At 42.2% G+C, this 14,415-nt stretch overlaps 1 protein-coding gene across 1 annotated transcript in view; it reads right to left on the reverse strand.

Annotated features, from left to right (window-relative positions):
• GPR68 (G protein-coupled receptor 68) overlaps window positions 1-2,909 on the reverse strand; it is a 60,450-nt gene extending 57,541 nt beyond the window's left edge. The window contains exon 1 of the mRNA XM_069745650.1: window positions 2,785-2,909. The gene's annotated coding sequence lies outside the window, so the exon portion shown is untranslated. The remainder of the gene's footprint in view (window positions 1-2,784) is intronic.
• Between the last annotated feature and the right edge of the window lie 11,506 nt (window positions 2,910-14,415).

Genomic DNA, 14,415 nt, shown 5'->3' on the forward strand with positions numbered 1-14,415 from the left:
GCTCCGGGGTAATGGCCCCCTCTGCCCCCCCCCCCGGTAGCTACGCTACTGCTATCTGAGGTTAGATAATGTAGTAGATGTCACCTGCAGTCCTATGTAACACCAAAGATGGCTCAGTGATTACTTTCTGAGCACAGATAATGCAGTAGATTTCACCTGCAGTCCTATGTAACACCACATATAACCGTGATAACTCTCTGAGTACAGATAATGCAGTAGATGTCACCTGCAGTCCCGTGTAACACCTCCGATAACAACAGTGATAACTTGAGTACAGATAATGTAGTAGATGTCACCTGCAGTCCCATGTAACACCTCTGATAACACAGTGATAACTTGAGTACAGATAATGTAGATGTCACCTGCAGTCCTATGTAACACCACAGATAACACAGTGATAACTCTCTGAGTACAGATAGTGTAGTAGATGTTACCTGCAGTCCTATGTAACTTCACAGATAACAGTGATCACTCTCTGGGTACAGATAATGCAGTAGTTGTAACCTGCAGTCCCGTGTAACACATCCTATAACAACAGTAATAACGTGAGTACAGATAATGTACAGTCATGGCCAAAAGTTTTGAGAATGAGACAAATATTAATTTTTCCAAAGTCTACTGCTTCATTTTTTCTAATGGCAATTTGCATATACTCCTGAATGCCAGAGTGATCAGCTTAACAGCAATTACTGTACTTGCAAAGTCAATATTTGCCCAGAAAATGAACTTTAACCCCCAAAACACATTTCAACATCATTGCAGTCCTGCCTTAAAAGGAGCAGCTAACATCGTTTTAGTGATTGATTGCTAGCCCTGTCCTCATCAACACCCACACCTGTGTTAATGGATCAATCAGTCATGATTAAGTAAGAATGACATCACTGGACACTTTAAAAGGAGGCTGGTGTTTGGTATCATTGTTTCTCTTCAGTTAACCATGGTTATCTCTAAAGAAACACGTGCAGCCATCATTGCACTGCACAAAAATGGCCTAACAGGGAAGAGTATCGCAGCTACAAAAATGGCACCTCAGTCAACAATCTATCGCATCATCAAGAACTTCAAGGAGAGAGCTTCCATTGTTGTCAAAAAGGCTCCAGGGCACCCAAGAAAGACCAGCAAGCGCCAGGACCGTATCTTAAAACTGTTTCAGCTGCGGGATCGGACTACCAGCAGTGCCGAGCTTGCTCAGGAATGGTAGCAGGCTGGTGTGAGTGCTTCTGCACGCACTGTGAGGAGGAGAGTCTTTGAGCAAGGCCTGGTTTCAAGAAGGGTAGCAAAAAAGCCACTTCTCTCCAGAAAAAAAACTCAGGGACCGACTGATATTCTGCAAAAGGTACAGGGAGTGGACTGCTGAGGACTGGGGCAAAGTCATTTTCTCTGATGAATCCCCTTTTCGATTGTTTGGGACATCTGGAAAACAGCTTATTCGGAGAAGAAGAGGTGAGCGATACCACCAGTCTTGTCTCATGCCAACTGTAAAGCATCCTGAAACCATTCATGTGTGGGGTTGCTTCTCAGCCAAGGGAATCGGCTCACTCACAGTCTTGCCTAAAAACACAGCCATGAATAAAGAATGGTACCAGAATGTCCTCCAAGAGCTACTTCTCCCAACCGTCCAAGAGCAGTTTGGCGCCCAACAATGCCTTTTCCAGCATGATGGAGCACCTTGCCATAAAGCAAAGGTGATAACTAAATGGCTCATGGAACAAAACATAGAGATTTTGGGTCCAGGGCCTGGAAACTCCCCAGATCTTAATCCCATTGAGAACTTGTGGTCAATCATCAAGAGACGGGTGGACAAACAAAAACCAACACATTCTGGCAAAATGCAAGCATTGATTATGCAAGAGTGGACTGCTATCAGTCAGGATTTGGTCCAGAAGTTGATTGAGAGCATGCCAGGGAGAATTGCAGAGGTCTTGAAGAAGAAGGGTCAACACTGCAAATATTGACTTGCTGCATTAACTCATTCTAACTGTCAATATAGCCTATTGGTACTCGTAATATGATTGCAATTATATTTCTGTATGTGATATAAACATCAGACAAACACTAATAAAAACCAGAGGGCAGCAGATCATGTGAAAATATAATTTTTGTGTCATTCTCAAAACTTCTGGCCATGACAGTAGTAGATGTCACATGCAGTCCTATGTAACACCACAGATAACACAATAATGGAGTACAGATAATGTAGATGTCACCTGTAGTCCTATGTAACACCACAGATAACACAATGATGACTCTCTGACTACAGATAATGTAGTAGATGTCACCTGCAGTCCTATGTAACACCACAGATAACACAGTGATGACTCTCTGACTACAGATAATGTAGTGGATGTCACATGCAGTCCCATGTAACACCTCTGATAACACAGTGATAACTTGAGTACAGATAATGTAATAGATGTCACCTGCAGTCCTGTGTAACTCCACAGATAACACAGTGATCACTCTCTGAGTACAGATAATGTAGTAGATGTCACCTGCAGTCCTATGTAACGTCCAAAGAATGAGTAGAACAGTGGGGTAGTATCATTTTTCCTACACGTACGCTCAGCTGCAAGGATTGTGCATGTGTATGAGGAGACCATATTTGGCAGACAGCTATCTTCACCCCGTACCCCCATATAAAACACCTCTCCATTTATATTTGTGTCTGTTCGTCGTGTGGTTCTCTGACCCTGTAGTAAATTCTCATTTCATTTCCTCTTCTGTGCTTCACATTATGAAGCTTTATCTGGTGGATGATGGAGGTTATAGTCAATGTGTTTTCACCTCTGGAATCCAGCGCTGGATGATCTGAGGATCTCCCTTCTCTGTGCAGCGTAAGCTCCCTCTAGCTTTCCCCGTCATCTTCTGCGATCATCCCTCATCTGTCCAGCCCAAGTCCCTCCATCTCCTCCCTGCTGTCCGCCTCCGATCTAGAGCCCTCCTCAGGTGTAATGCATGTGTGATCCAGGATCCCAGCACTATTGATTCTCCTACGTCTTCATATAGGAAGCTGCTTAACAGCCAGGAAATGAATCATTGTGTCACCGTCTCAGTTTCTGTGCTCGCTGGTTATTACGCGTAATGTATCGTTTATCTTATTTTTGCAACTTTTTGAATAAAAAGTTTTCATTGTCTCACAAGATCTCCTTCTCTACTCCCCTCTCTCCTCTTCCCACAAACCCATAAAAAATTTCTCCCACGCATTCCCCCTACTCTGGAACCCTCTACCACAACATATCAGACTCTCACCTACCATCGAAACCTTCAAAAAGAGCCTGAAGACCCACCTCTTCCGACAAGCCTACAATCTGTAGTAACCACCGATCGACCAAACCGCTGCACGACCAGCTCTACCCTCACCTACTGTATTCTCACCCATCCCTTGTAGATTGTGAGCCTTCGCGGGCAGGGTCCTCTCTCCTCCTGTACCAGTTATGACTTGTATTGTTCAAGATTATTGTACTTGTTTTTATAATGTATACCCCTCCTCACATGTAAAGCGCCATGGAAAAAATGGCGCTATAATATTAAATAATAATAATATTTGGATGGTTGGATGTAATCTGTAATAGACATGAATGTATATATCACAAATATATGGACACTATGCTGGATCTATGGTGCATGTTACATCAGCCTTGGACATACTGTAGTTGGTCCAAGGAAAAACGTTGCAGCATGCACAAGTTTGATCCGATATTCATGCAAGTTAGTGAGTGCATGGAAACCATCGGACTGAACTCAGCCCAATTTTCACAGACTGACAGAATGGAGAATTTTTTTCTCCATCTTCTCCTCATCCGAGACAGTCGGATCACACTCTGATCAGAGTGTGATTAGCATAATCGCACCTGATTCTCTCAGGTGAGAGAATATATGAGCATGTAATCCTAGCCTAAATCTAAGTTTCTGCGTCACTAGTCTAGAGGGGTTGATAGTTTTATGTTCCATTGATTGATTTTGGGAATAAACACTGATACTGTGGGTACACGATAATGACGCTGACAATGGGGGTACAGGTTAATGATAACGATTTTGGTCCTGAAAAGTCTGACGAGTGTCATGCGATTCTCATGCGAGTACAATCCAATTTTAACACCTAGCATCCAGTTTTCCAATTAAATAGTTTTCAAGATATATATATATAGATATAAATACAAGTGCTTCTCACAAAATTAGAATATCATCAAAACGTTAATTTCAGTATTCATATTATATAAAGTCATTACAGAGTGATCTATTTCAAGTGTTTATTTATGTTAATGTTGATGATTATGGCTTACAGCCAATGGAAACCCAAAAGTCAGTATCTCAGTAAATTAGAATAATTAACAAAAAACACCTGCAAAGACTTCCTAAGCGTTTAAAAAGGTCCTTTATTCTGTTTCAGTAGGCACCACAATCATGGGGAAGACTGCTGACTTGACAGATGTCCAGGAGTCAGTCATTGACACACTCCACAAGGAGGGTAAGCCACAAAAGGTCATTGCTAAAGAAGCTGGCTGTTCACAGAGTGCTGTATCCAAGCATATTAATGGAAAGTTTAGTGGAAGGAAAAAGTGTGGTAGAAAAAGGTGCACAAGCAACTACGTTAACCTCAATCTTGAAAGCATTGTTAAGATAAGGCTATTCAAAAATTTGGGGGAGATCCACAAGTAGTGCACTGCTGCTGGAGTCATTGCTTCAAGAGTAACCACACACAGACATATCTAGGACATGGGCTACAAGTGTCGCATTCCTTGTGTCAAGCCACTCATGACCAATAGACAACCCCATATGTGTCTTACCTGGGCCAAGGAGAAGAACTGGACTGTTGCTCAGTGGTCCAAGGTATTGTTTTCAGATGAAAGTAAATTTTGCATTTTATTTGGAAATCAAGGTCCCAGAGTCTGGAGGAAGAGTGGAGAGACCACAATCCAAGCTGCATGAGGTATAGTGTGAAGTTTCCACAATCTGCGATGGTTTGGGGATCCATGTCATCTGCTGTGGTAGGTCCACTGTGTTTTATCAAGACCAAAGTCCGCACAGCAGTCTACCAGGACATTTTAGAGCACTTCATACTTCCTTCTGCCAACAAACTTTTTGGAGATGGAAATTTAATTCTCCCACAGGACTTGGCACCTGTCCACACTGCCAAAAGTACCAATACCTGGTTTACAAACAACAGTATCACTGTGCTTGATTGACCAGCAAACTCGCCTGACCTTACCCCCGTAGAGAAACTATGGGGTATTGTCAAGAGGAAGATGAGAGACACCAGACCCAACAATGCAGGCGAGCTAAAAGCTGCAAAAAGCAACATTTTGGATTTTAAAATAATTTTTCAAGCTGGTGTCAAAGTATTTTAACCCCTTAGTGACTGAGCCAAATTTTTGAAATCTGACCAGTGTTACTTTATATGGTAATAACTCTGTGGTGCTTCAACAAATCCCAGTGATTTTGAGACTGTTTTTTCGTGACACATTATACTTTATGATAATAGTAAATTTAGGTCAATATGTTTTGTGTTTATTTATACAGAATATCAAAAATTTTAGAAAAATGTAAAAAAAATGTGCAATTTTCAATGTTTGAATGATTATCCCTTTAATCCAGATGGTCATACCACAGCAAACCATTAATAAATAACATTTCCCTCATGTCGGCCTTACATCAGGACCATTTGTAAAATGTTCTTTTATTTTGTCAGCATTTTAGGAGGTTTAAAAATGTAGCAGCAATTTTTAATTTTTTGCAAGGAAATTTACAACATTTATTTTTTTTAGGGAACTATCTATGTTTGAAGTGACTTTAGGGGTCCCATATATTGGGAAACCTCCAAACGTGATACCATTTTAAAAACAGAACCCCTTGACATATTGAAAGCTGCTTTCAGGTAGTTTATTAACCCTTCAGGTGCTTTACAGGAATTAATGCAAAGTGGTATGACAGAAATGAAAATGTGTATTTTTACCACCTAAATGCCTCTAACTTCTGAACAGATTACTACAGCCAACAGACTCTAAGGCCGCTATTTGGCCGTGAATTATCATCGCAAACATCAGGACCACACAATCATGATGTGAGGGCACCGATTGGTATAAAGTGGAAGCCCCCACACTCTGTTAACCATTTATAATGATGTAGTCACTATTGACAGCAGCATCTAAAGGGTTAAACAGGTATGGACGGTGCAAACACTGATCGTGGCTGATACAGCAAGTTGTCAGCTATAGTGTACAGCTGACGGCTGCTGGATTGTCACCTGTATGGGGAGGCTATTCTCTTATATCTCAGGTCAGTTAAAATACGTATTGGCTGTCATTAAGGGGTTAATTTACTGAGATGACTTTTGGGTTTTCATTGGCTGTAAGCCATAATCATCAACATTAACAGAAATAAACACTTGAAATAGATCACTCTCTTTGTAACGACTCTATATAATATAGAAGTTTCACTTTTTGTATTGAAGAACTGAAATAACTTAACTTTTTCATGATATTCTAATTGTGTGAGAAGCACCTGTATGTGAGTGAAAAATATGCTTTTTGTGTGTAGTTAAACCCCTTCACCCCGAAGCCTGTTTTCACTTTCCTGACCAGGCCAATTTTTACAATTCTGTCCACTGTCACTTCATGAGGTCACAACTCTGGAAAGTTTCAATAGATCTCAGTGATTCTGTTTGTACTTCTTAATAGTGGTAACATTTCTATGAAATAACTTGTTTATTTGTGAAAAAAAAAATTGGCAATTTTCAAACCTTCAATTTTTTATGCCCTTAAGTCAGAGAGTCATATTGCACAAAATAGTTAATAAATAACATTTACCACATATATGACAAACCACTCCATAACACTCTGCTCCCTATAATAGGGGAAGTGAACGGAAAAAGCACATATAATTACAAATAAAATTAAAATAATATTTTTATTACAAATTTCTTAAAGTAAATCCAAAAGTTAAAATACAAATCAAGACCTCAGATGTGAGAGACACCTGGCTAAAGAATCCATTATACACATAAAATCGAATATCCTTTTGCTGTATAGCATTACAGAAAGTCACTGAGAGAAAAGAAACCAAATGACTCCCTAAAGCCCCTTAGCTGATAATATGTCTAGAACCTTCCTGTATAGTTAGGCTATGTATCAGAGCAACTTGTGAATGAGTTTGGTCAATAGATGTCCTTATCACGCCTGATATGCCTCTATCAATGATCACTGACTTGGCTAATACATGAACAATTTCTAAATATGCAAAAATCCCTCCTCAATGACTGACTGGATGTGTGGATTCGATGCCATGTCCCTCCACCCCGACGCGCGTTTCGTACACACTTCTTCGGGGGCGTGTGTCACATGTCTACTTTACATCTGCACAAATTTTGAAACACATTTTTTTTTTGTTAGAAAGTTATAAGGGTTAAAAGTTGACCGTCGATTTCTCATTTTTACAACAAAATTTGCAAAACCATTTTTTTTAGAGACCACCTCACATTTGAAGTGACTTTGAGGAGCCTATATGACAGAAAAATACCCAAAATTGACACATTCTAAAAACTGCACCCCTTAAGGTGCTCAAAACCACATTCAAGAAGTTTATTAACCCTTCAGGTGCTTCACAGGAATTTTTGTAATGTGGAAGGAAAAAATAAACATTTACTTTTCGTTCACGAAAATTTTCCTTTTGACCTATTTTTTTAGTTTTACAAGGGTAACAATAGAAAATAAACCAATTTGTTGTGCAATTTCTACTGAGCATGCAGATACCCCATATGTGGGGGAAATCTTCTGTTTGCGCACACAGCAGGGCTTGGAAGGGAAGAAGAGCCATTTCACTTTTTGAATGTAACATTTTTTGTAATAATTCGCGGATGGCATGTCGCATTTGGAGAGCCCCTAATTTGCCTAAACAGACCCCTTAGGAAACTTATCTAGATGTGTATTGAGCACTTTGAAAGAAGAGGTTTCACAGGTACCCATTCAGATGAAGACGTTTATTCTCAGCTAGGAAAGGCAAGTTTAGGACCTGGTATAAGAGAGATGCCGTAAAGTGGCTACCAGGTACACATAAAATTGGCCATTTTTATGCGCTAAACGCTCTCATTTTTCATATTTCTAGTGCAGTAATGCAGTTCAATTTTCGTGTTTCATGTTTGCATGTTTTAGCGCTGCAGTGTGCTGCCTTATTTATTTGACTATATATGAGTTGGCGACACTAGGTTCAGCACCTGTTCACACTTAGTCTATGTTTGGATGTGACGGTCAGTCTTTTGAAAGCTATACAGAGAGACTTGGGATGGCCGAAGGGCTATTTGCTTCCTGGAACACAGATTTTCCTAGACTAGTTAGAAAAGCAGAATCCCCCCTCGTGTGACCCCATTTTGGAAATTATACCCCTTTGGGAATTATCTACAGATGTAGTGACGATTTTGACTCCATGGGTGTTTTCCAGAAACAAACAGCAGTGGATATTGCGGAGTGAAAATTGCAAACTACGGCTGTAGTGACCAATATGTTGTAGTTACCAGTACATTATGCCTAGCTCGTGCTCCTGGAGACACGCACCTGTAAATTAGGACAGTTCTCCTCACTACAGAAATGCAAAATGTGGGCACTAAGTGTGGTTTAGGCACACTGGGGCCCAGTAGGGAAGGGGGGGGGATTTGGAAGCATAGAATTTCTTTTGGAGGGCGAGGAGCCATTTCGCTTTTCCAGTGCCTTTGTGCTACCAGTAACATGGAGGCCCCCTATATTTCCGTTAACAGATTACACACCTGAGTGGGGACTTGCTTTTTTCTGTGGATTGTCTGTGACATCTTTATATCAATTATATATGTATATTTCTATTCTATCTATTCTGTCTGGTCACACTGTGGTTTTACTGTGTACAGCAGATGAATTGTTGGCTTTTCAAAGGACATTGGTGTGTAAAAATAGGACAGCATTTGCATGGTCCGAGTGCTGTACGATTGTTATATTTATCACACCCATTGACTTGCATTGGAGAGTCCAAGATATAAGGACAATCGCAGCATGGTGCAATTTTTTTTTTCTCAGTCTGATTTCAGCTGAGAAAAAAAATTGTAGAAGAGCTATGATTCATAAATCACCATTTGTCATAGTGCAATCTGATTTTTTTTAATCAGATTTCACTCGTTTTCTCGCAGATGAGTATGAGCCCAAATTCTTGGAGTACTGGATACTGATGTTGACACTTGTGGTATGGAACAGTGTCATGATACCATCCCATGCCAAGATAATGGCACACGGACAAGTTAGGTGGCAATATATTGACACTGGCACTCGGGGTACAATTACAACTTTTGTCTGGTGACAAAGATGAGGCTATTCCCACTTTGAATGTTTTGAAGGTTTATGTAAGAAGTTTAATGTCGACTGATTGGTCGTTCATAGAGATGGGCGAACCCGAACAGTTACGTTCGACGTCCGTACCGAACACCTACTGTTAGGTACATCACCGCCGGTCACACAACCGCACTTCTCATGCTGTCAAATAACATTGTGAGCCCGCAGCTGTGAACGGAGGGATAAAGTTTACCTCCGGTCACTGGTGTCAGCTGATGGGACTACTGCTCCCATCAGCAGACGCCTGCTGCCTCTAATAACAACGAGCGCAGGAGCGGTTGATGTGAGTATTCATCAGCTGGCTCCTGCGCTGTAAATAAGTAAATAATTTAAAAAAAATGGCATGGTTTCATCTGTATTTTGATAACCAGCCAGTCAAAACTCACAGCTGGAGGCTGCAACCTTCAGCTGTCAGCTTCAGCAAGGTTGGTCCTCAAGAATAGAGGAGTCCCCTCCTGTATTTTTTTAATTATTTAAATAAATAATAATAAAAAAATGGCGTGGGGTCTCTCCCATTTTTGACAACCAGCCTTGCTAAAGCAGACAGCTGGGGGCTGGTATTCTCAGGCTGGTAAGGGGCCATGGATATTGTGTCCCCAGCCTAAAATTAGCAGCCCACAGCAACCCAGAAAAGGCGCATCTGTCATCTGACTCTTTGCCCTGCTCTTCCCACTTGCCCTGTAGCGGTGGCAAGTGGGGTTCATATATATGGTGTTGATGTCATCTTTGTACTGTCCGGTGCTATCAAGCCCACGGCATGTCTTTAATACACTTATCAATTGCTAATCCCATAGTTACATGGTAAATAAAGACACAGCCATAATAAGGTATTTTATTTGAAATAAAACAAAACTTATTTAAATTAAAAAAGTAAAAAACAATTATACTCACCTAACGCCCATTCCATTTAATCCCTCATCTCCTGTAATAATACAAAAATAAAAAACAACAATATCCCTCACCTTACCATCGTTCTGTCCCACGCTGTAATCCATGTCTGGGGGATAAACAGTTTTCAACCTGTACGGTGCCAAGATGTGACCGTCCAGGCTGAGAACCACTGAGGAATGAGCGCAGCTTCTGTGACTATCAGTGACGTCATCAAGGTTACCGCTGGTCATGGAGTCTGTATTCCCAGCCGGGCTGAACTGCGGTGACCTCGGTGAGAGCCCCGCTTGAACTTTTATATTTTTTTTTACTTTTTATATTTTTAAAAACATTTTAGGAGACTAGAAGTTGCCATTGCCCGATCGGCTCTGCTATATACAGGCGAAGTTCAGATCGCCTCTATATAGTAGATATACTGACTCGCTATGAGCGTCGACCACTCGGTGGCGCTCACAGCAAGCCGGCACTGACAACCATAGAGGTCTCCAGGAGACCTCAGGTTGTCATGCCAACACACCGTGACCCGCGATCACATGACGCGGGTCACTGGTGTGCGTATTTCTAGCCCGATGGCTGGAAGCACGATTTAAATGCCGCTGCTAGAGTTTGACAGCGGTATTTAACTGGTTAATATCCACGGGTGGATCGCGATTCCACCCACAGCTATTGTGGGCACACGCCAGCTGTTCAAAACAGCTGATCTGTCCCCGGAAAGGTGTGGGCTCACCGCCGGAGCTCACATCAAAGGGAGGGAAACCGACATCGGCGTACTGTTACACCCGATGTCGGTAAGGGGTTAAAAAATATGGTGTGGGAACCCGTCTATTCAGCCTTGCTGAAGCTGACAGCTGAGGGTTGCAGCCCCCATTTATGAGTTTTGCCTGATTGGTTATCAAAAATACAGGGGAACCCACGCCATTGTTTTTTAAATTATTTATTTACAGTACAGGAGCCGACTGATGAATACTCCCGTCCGCTGCTCCTGCTCTCACTGTTGTTAGCGGCAGCAGGCGTCGGCTGATCAGCAGTAGTCCCATCAGCTGACACCAGTGAGCGGAGGTAAACTTTATACCTCAGATCACAGCTGCACTCAACGCTGTCTTTTGACAACGTGGGAACCGCAGCTGTCTGACGGTGATTATTTTACTGCCATTCAGAAGCGGTGTTTGCCACGCTGTCATACCCATGGCAACATGGCAAACACTGGCTGTTCGGGGCCCCCATTCAAGGGTATGAGGACTGGGTACAGTTCTGGTACCCAAACCCGCCAGACCCGAACATCCAAGTATCTCTAGTCGTTCACCAGGCAATAAATTGTCATTGAATTCCCACCAGCTGACCTCTATGTAATGTGCATCTGCATTGTCCTATAAAATAAAAAAATCTTCTTTCTAAAGTTTGGCAGAAAGCGATGTTTATGTGACACAACCCGGAATAAGAGCAGATAAAATATACAAAGACATCCCTCAGGAAGTCCAATTGTTTATTCCTCCTGGAACGTCCCCCCATTATTGGCTTTTGTAGGCTACTGAATCATCGCATGGAATTTAGACATTTGTGGAGATTTCAGCATCAGTTTCTAAATTCCAGCATTTCACATCACCGGGGATTACAGTTCTGTTATTGTTAAAGGTATTGAATGACCAATAATAAAGTTATTACTTGTAACAGCCAGCTTTCCCCACCCCAATGAACTTTGTATTTTAGGGAGATTAGTGCCTTGTAATAGGTCTTTTGGACTGAGTGATTTCCCTACTCAGGGACAGTGAAAGTAGAGCAAAAGGACGCTAGCAAAATTTCAATTTTACTCACTAGAGCAGGGGTGGGGAATCTTTTTTCTACCAAGGGCCATTTGGATATTTATACCATCCTTCGGGGGCTGTAGAAACTCCGCCCACAAAGTACATCCTGACTGGCAGTGGTGTCAGGACATCTTTCATTGCATGCCCTTCAGTGTCCAGTAGTGAACAAAGCGCGTGCGTGTGTTTGCGCACGCGCTAACAGAGCAAGAAGAAATTAATGACCTGGTGGCAATCAAAACACAGTTCCCTGCCCAAGAATGCGGTCCCTGAGAATCTGCCCGGGGGCTTGATAAAAGGTCATCGAGGGCCATAAATGGCCCGGGGGCCTGAGATTTCCCACCCCTGCACTAGAAGGAAATGAACTTGATGATTACAATATATATTTTAGAGATAGTAGGGTCGTCTTAGGTTTATAGTGCTGTGCTAATAGTGAAAACACTTTGGTGACAAATACTTCAGCAGCACTTCCTTCACAATGCTCCACAGTGCTGGTCATGTCTCAGCAGATGTGCTCTTGCCTACTCATTCAGTTACTGCTCAGAGAAAACTAATATTCATGGGTGTAGGAGTGAGAGTAAGGTGGATGGGCACCTTAAAGGGTTAGTGAATGGAGCAGGTGAAGCCACGTCTACTGCTATCTTCCAGGACACATCTGTACTTGGCTGTTTAAGATGCACCAGTCCCATTCTCATGACTTACACCAGTGCATGATAGCTGACGATCATGTCTGCTTCCAGGCAAATACAGAGGTGAGTTGACCAGTAATTACTGTTAAGGCTGGATGTCTCACAAACAAAATTCTATTTAATGGGAACCCTGGCATGTGATTCACGCTGCCGAATCCCTGGACAGCTTGAATGGGAGTTTGCTTTGGTCATCTCAGCCAGGCGAGTTTTGCTCTGGATTTCTGCAGCGTTTGATAGAAAACATACTTTTAGAAGCAGCCAGGGACACTGTGATTTAGATGCATAGTCCAAGAGGCCAATTCCTGACTTCTTTTCCCCGTCCTGTGAATCTATGATAGTGGTATAGATAAACCGCTAAGGACCAGCCTCATGAGCTAGGTCAGCCAATATGCATAGTTTCCGGATTGGGTTTATAACTGTCCTTTTTCTAAAATGCTTTAGTGTTTCAGAGTCAAACGTACTTTGCTGAAATAACCAAGACAAAGAGCGGTCCAGGCAGAATGAACCAGGTGTCAGGTGACCATAAAATGTGTTTTCTGACTTGTCAGCAGCATGTTATAGAGAAGGAGCAGATATCCATGACGGTGGGAAAAGATTCAATATAACTTGGATTAAAATGGTTGAAATATCTGCTCATTCTAGACTTGGCAGTCAAGGAGGCAGTCCTAATCTGATTGACAGCTATGTATGCACAGTTATACAGGGCAGGCGACTTCTTTGGAGTCCAGTGGGCGGTTCCAAGCAAAGAATGAGCAGAGAGTTAATTTGTAAAATACAGGTTCTCCTGAATCGTTCCCCACACATCAGTCCTTCCATAACCTGCTCTACGGCATTTTGGAGCTGATCGGTTGAATGGCCATCTTTCCTAGAAACTCTTGCCTCCACATTTGATTTGCTCTCCTCTGAAGTGCAGTTCTTCTTTACTCCCTGCTCCTGTCTGGCTGTTCCATGCTTTGTGCTGCCGACAACTGCATTATGTAGGATTTGTGTATTAAGCCGGGTATTAAGTGAGCTCTGCTCGGCAGCCTCCTCCTCAGTGATGTGACCTAATGAGGTAACCTGCGGATTACACTATACAGAGGATTCTATTGCACATCTTTTTTTTTTCTTTGGTTTTCAATGCACAAAAAGTTTGGAAACATTCAATGTCACTGATGGTCACTCATGAACCATGACCCGTACACCCCATTCAGACTGATCCTAAGTGTGGGTTGGCAGTAAAGATGAATGGAGGCTTCAGATCCCAGATCTAGTGTTCGGTGGGGTTTCAGGGACCACCCCAATCACCTATACTGACACTGTGATTGAAGGAAGTTCTGCTTCTGAAATCGCTGGTGATCGGAGAGGAAACCTGAGCGCAAACCTTAAAATTTTACTGCAGCACCACCACTGGTGAAAGGAAGCATTACATAGATTCAACTGAGCTCATCTGCTGTCAATGTAATGTGCGGATGGGATGAGTCTTCTCTATTTGTAGATTATGTGACCTGACATAAACCCCAAATTCAAGGTGGAAGTGAGGAGTTTCTGCTGACAATATTCACTATACGGGTGCACGTAATTTCGACTGTTACGCTAACCACAAGACTAGTAGAATCGGGCGTCACCGATGCATTTAGCGGCCCACCTTGTGAGAGCCAGTGTGTCCTTAAGAGATGGGTTAACCGTCACAAAGGAAATAAACACCAAATA

This window comes from Ranitomeya imitator, chromosome 1, assembly GCF_032444005.1.
Source record: "Ranitomeya imitator isolate aRanImi1 chromosome 1, aRanImi1.pri, whole genome shotgun sequence".
NCBI classification, from domain to species: Eukaryota; Metazoa; Chordata; class Amphibia; order Anura; family Dendrobatidae; genus Ranitomeya; species Ranitomeya imitator.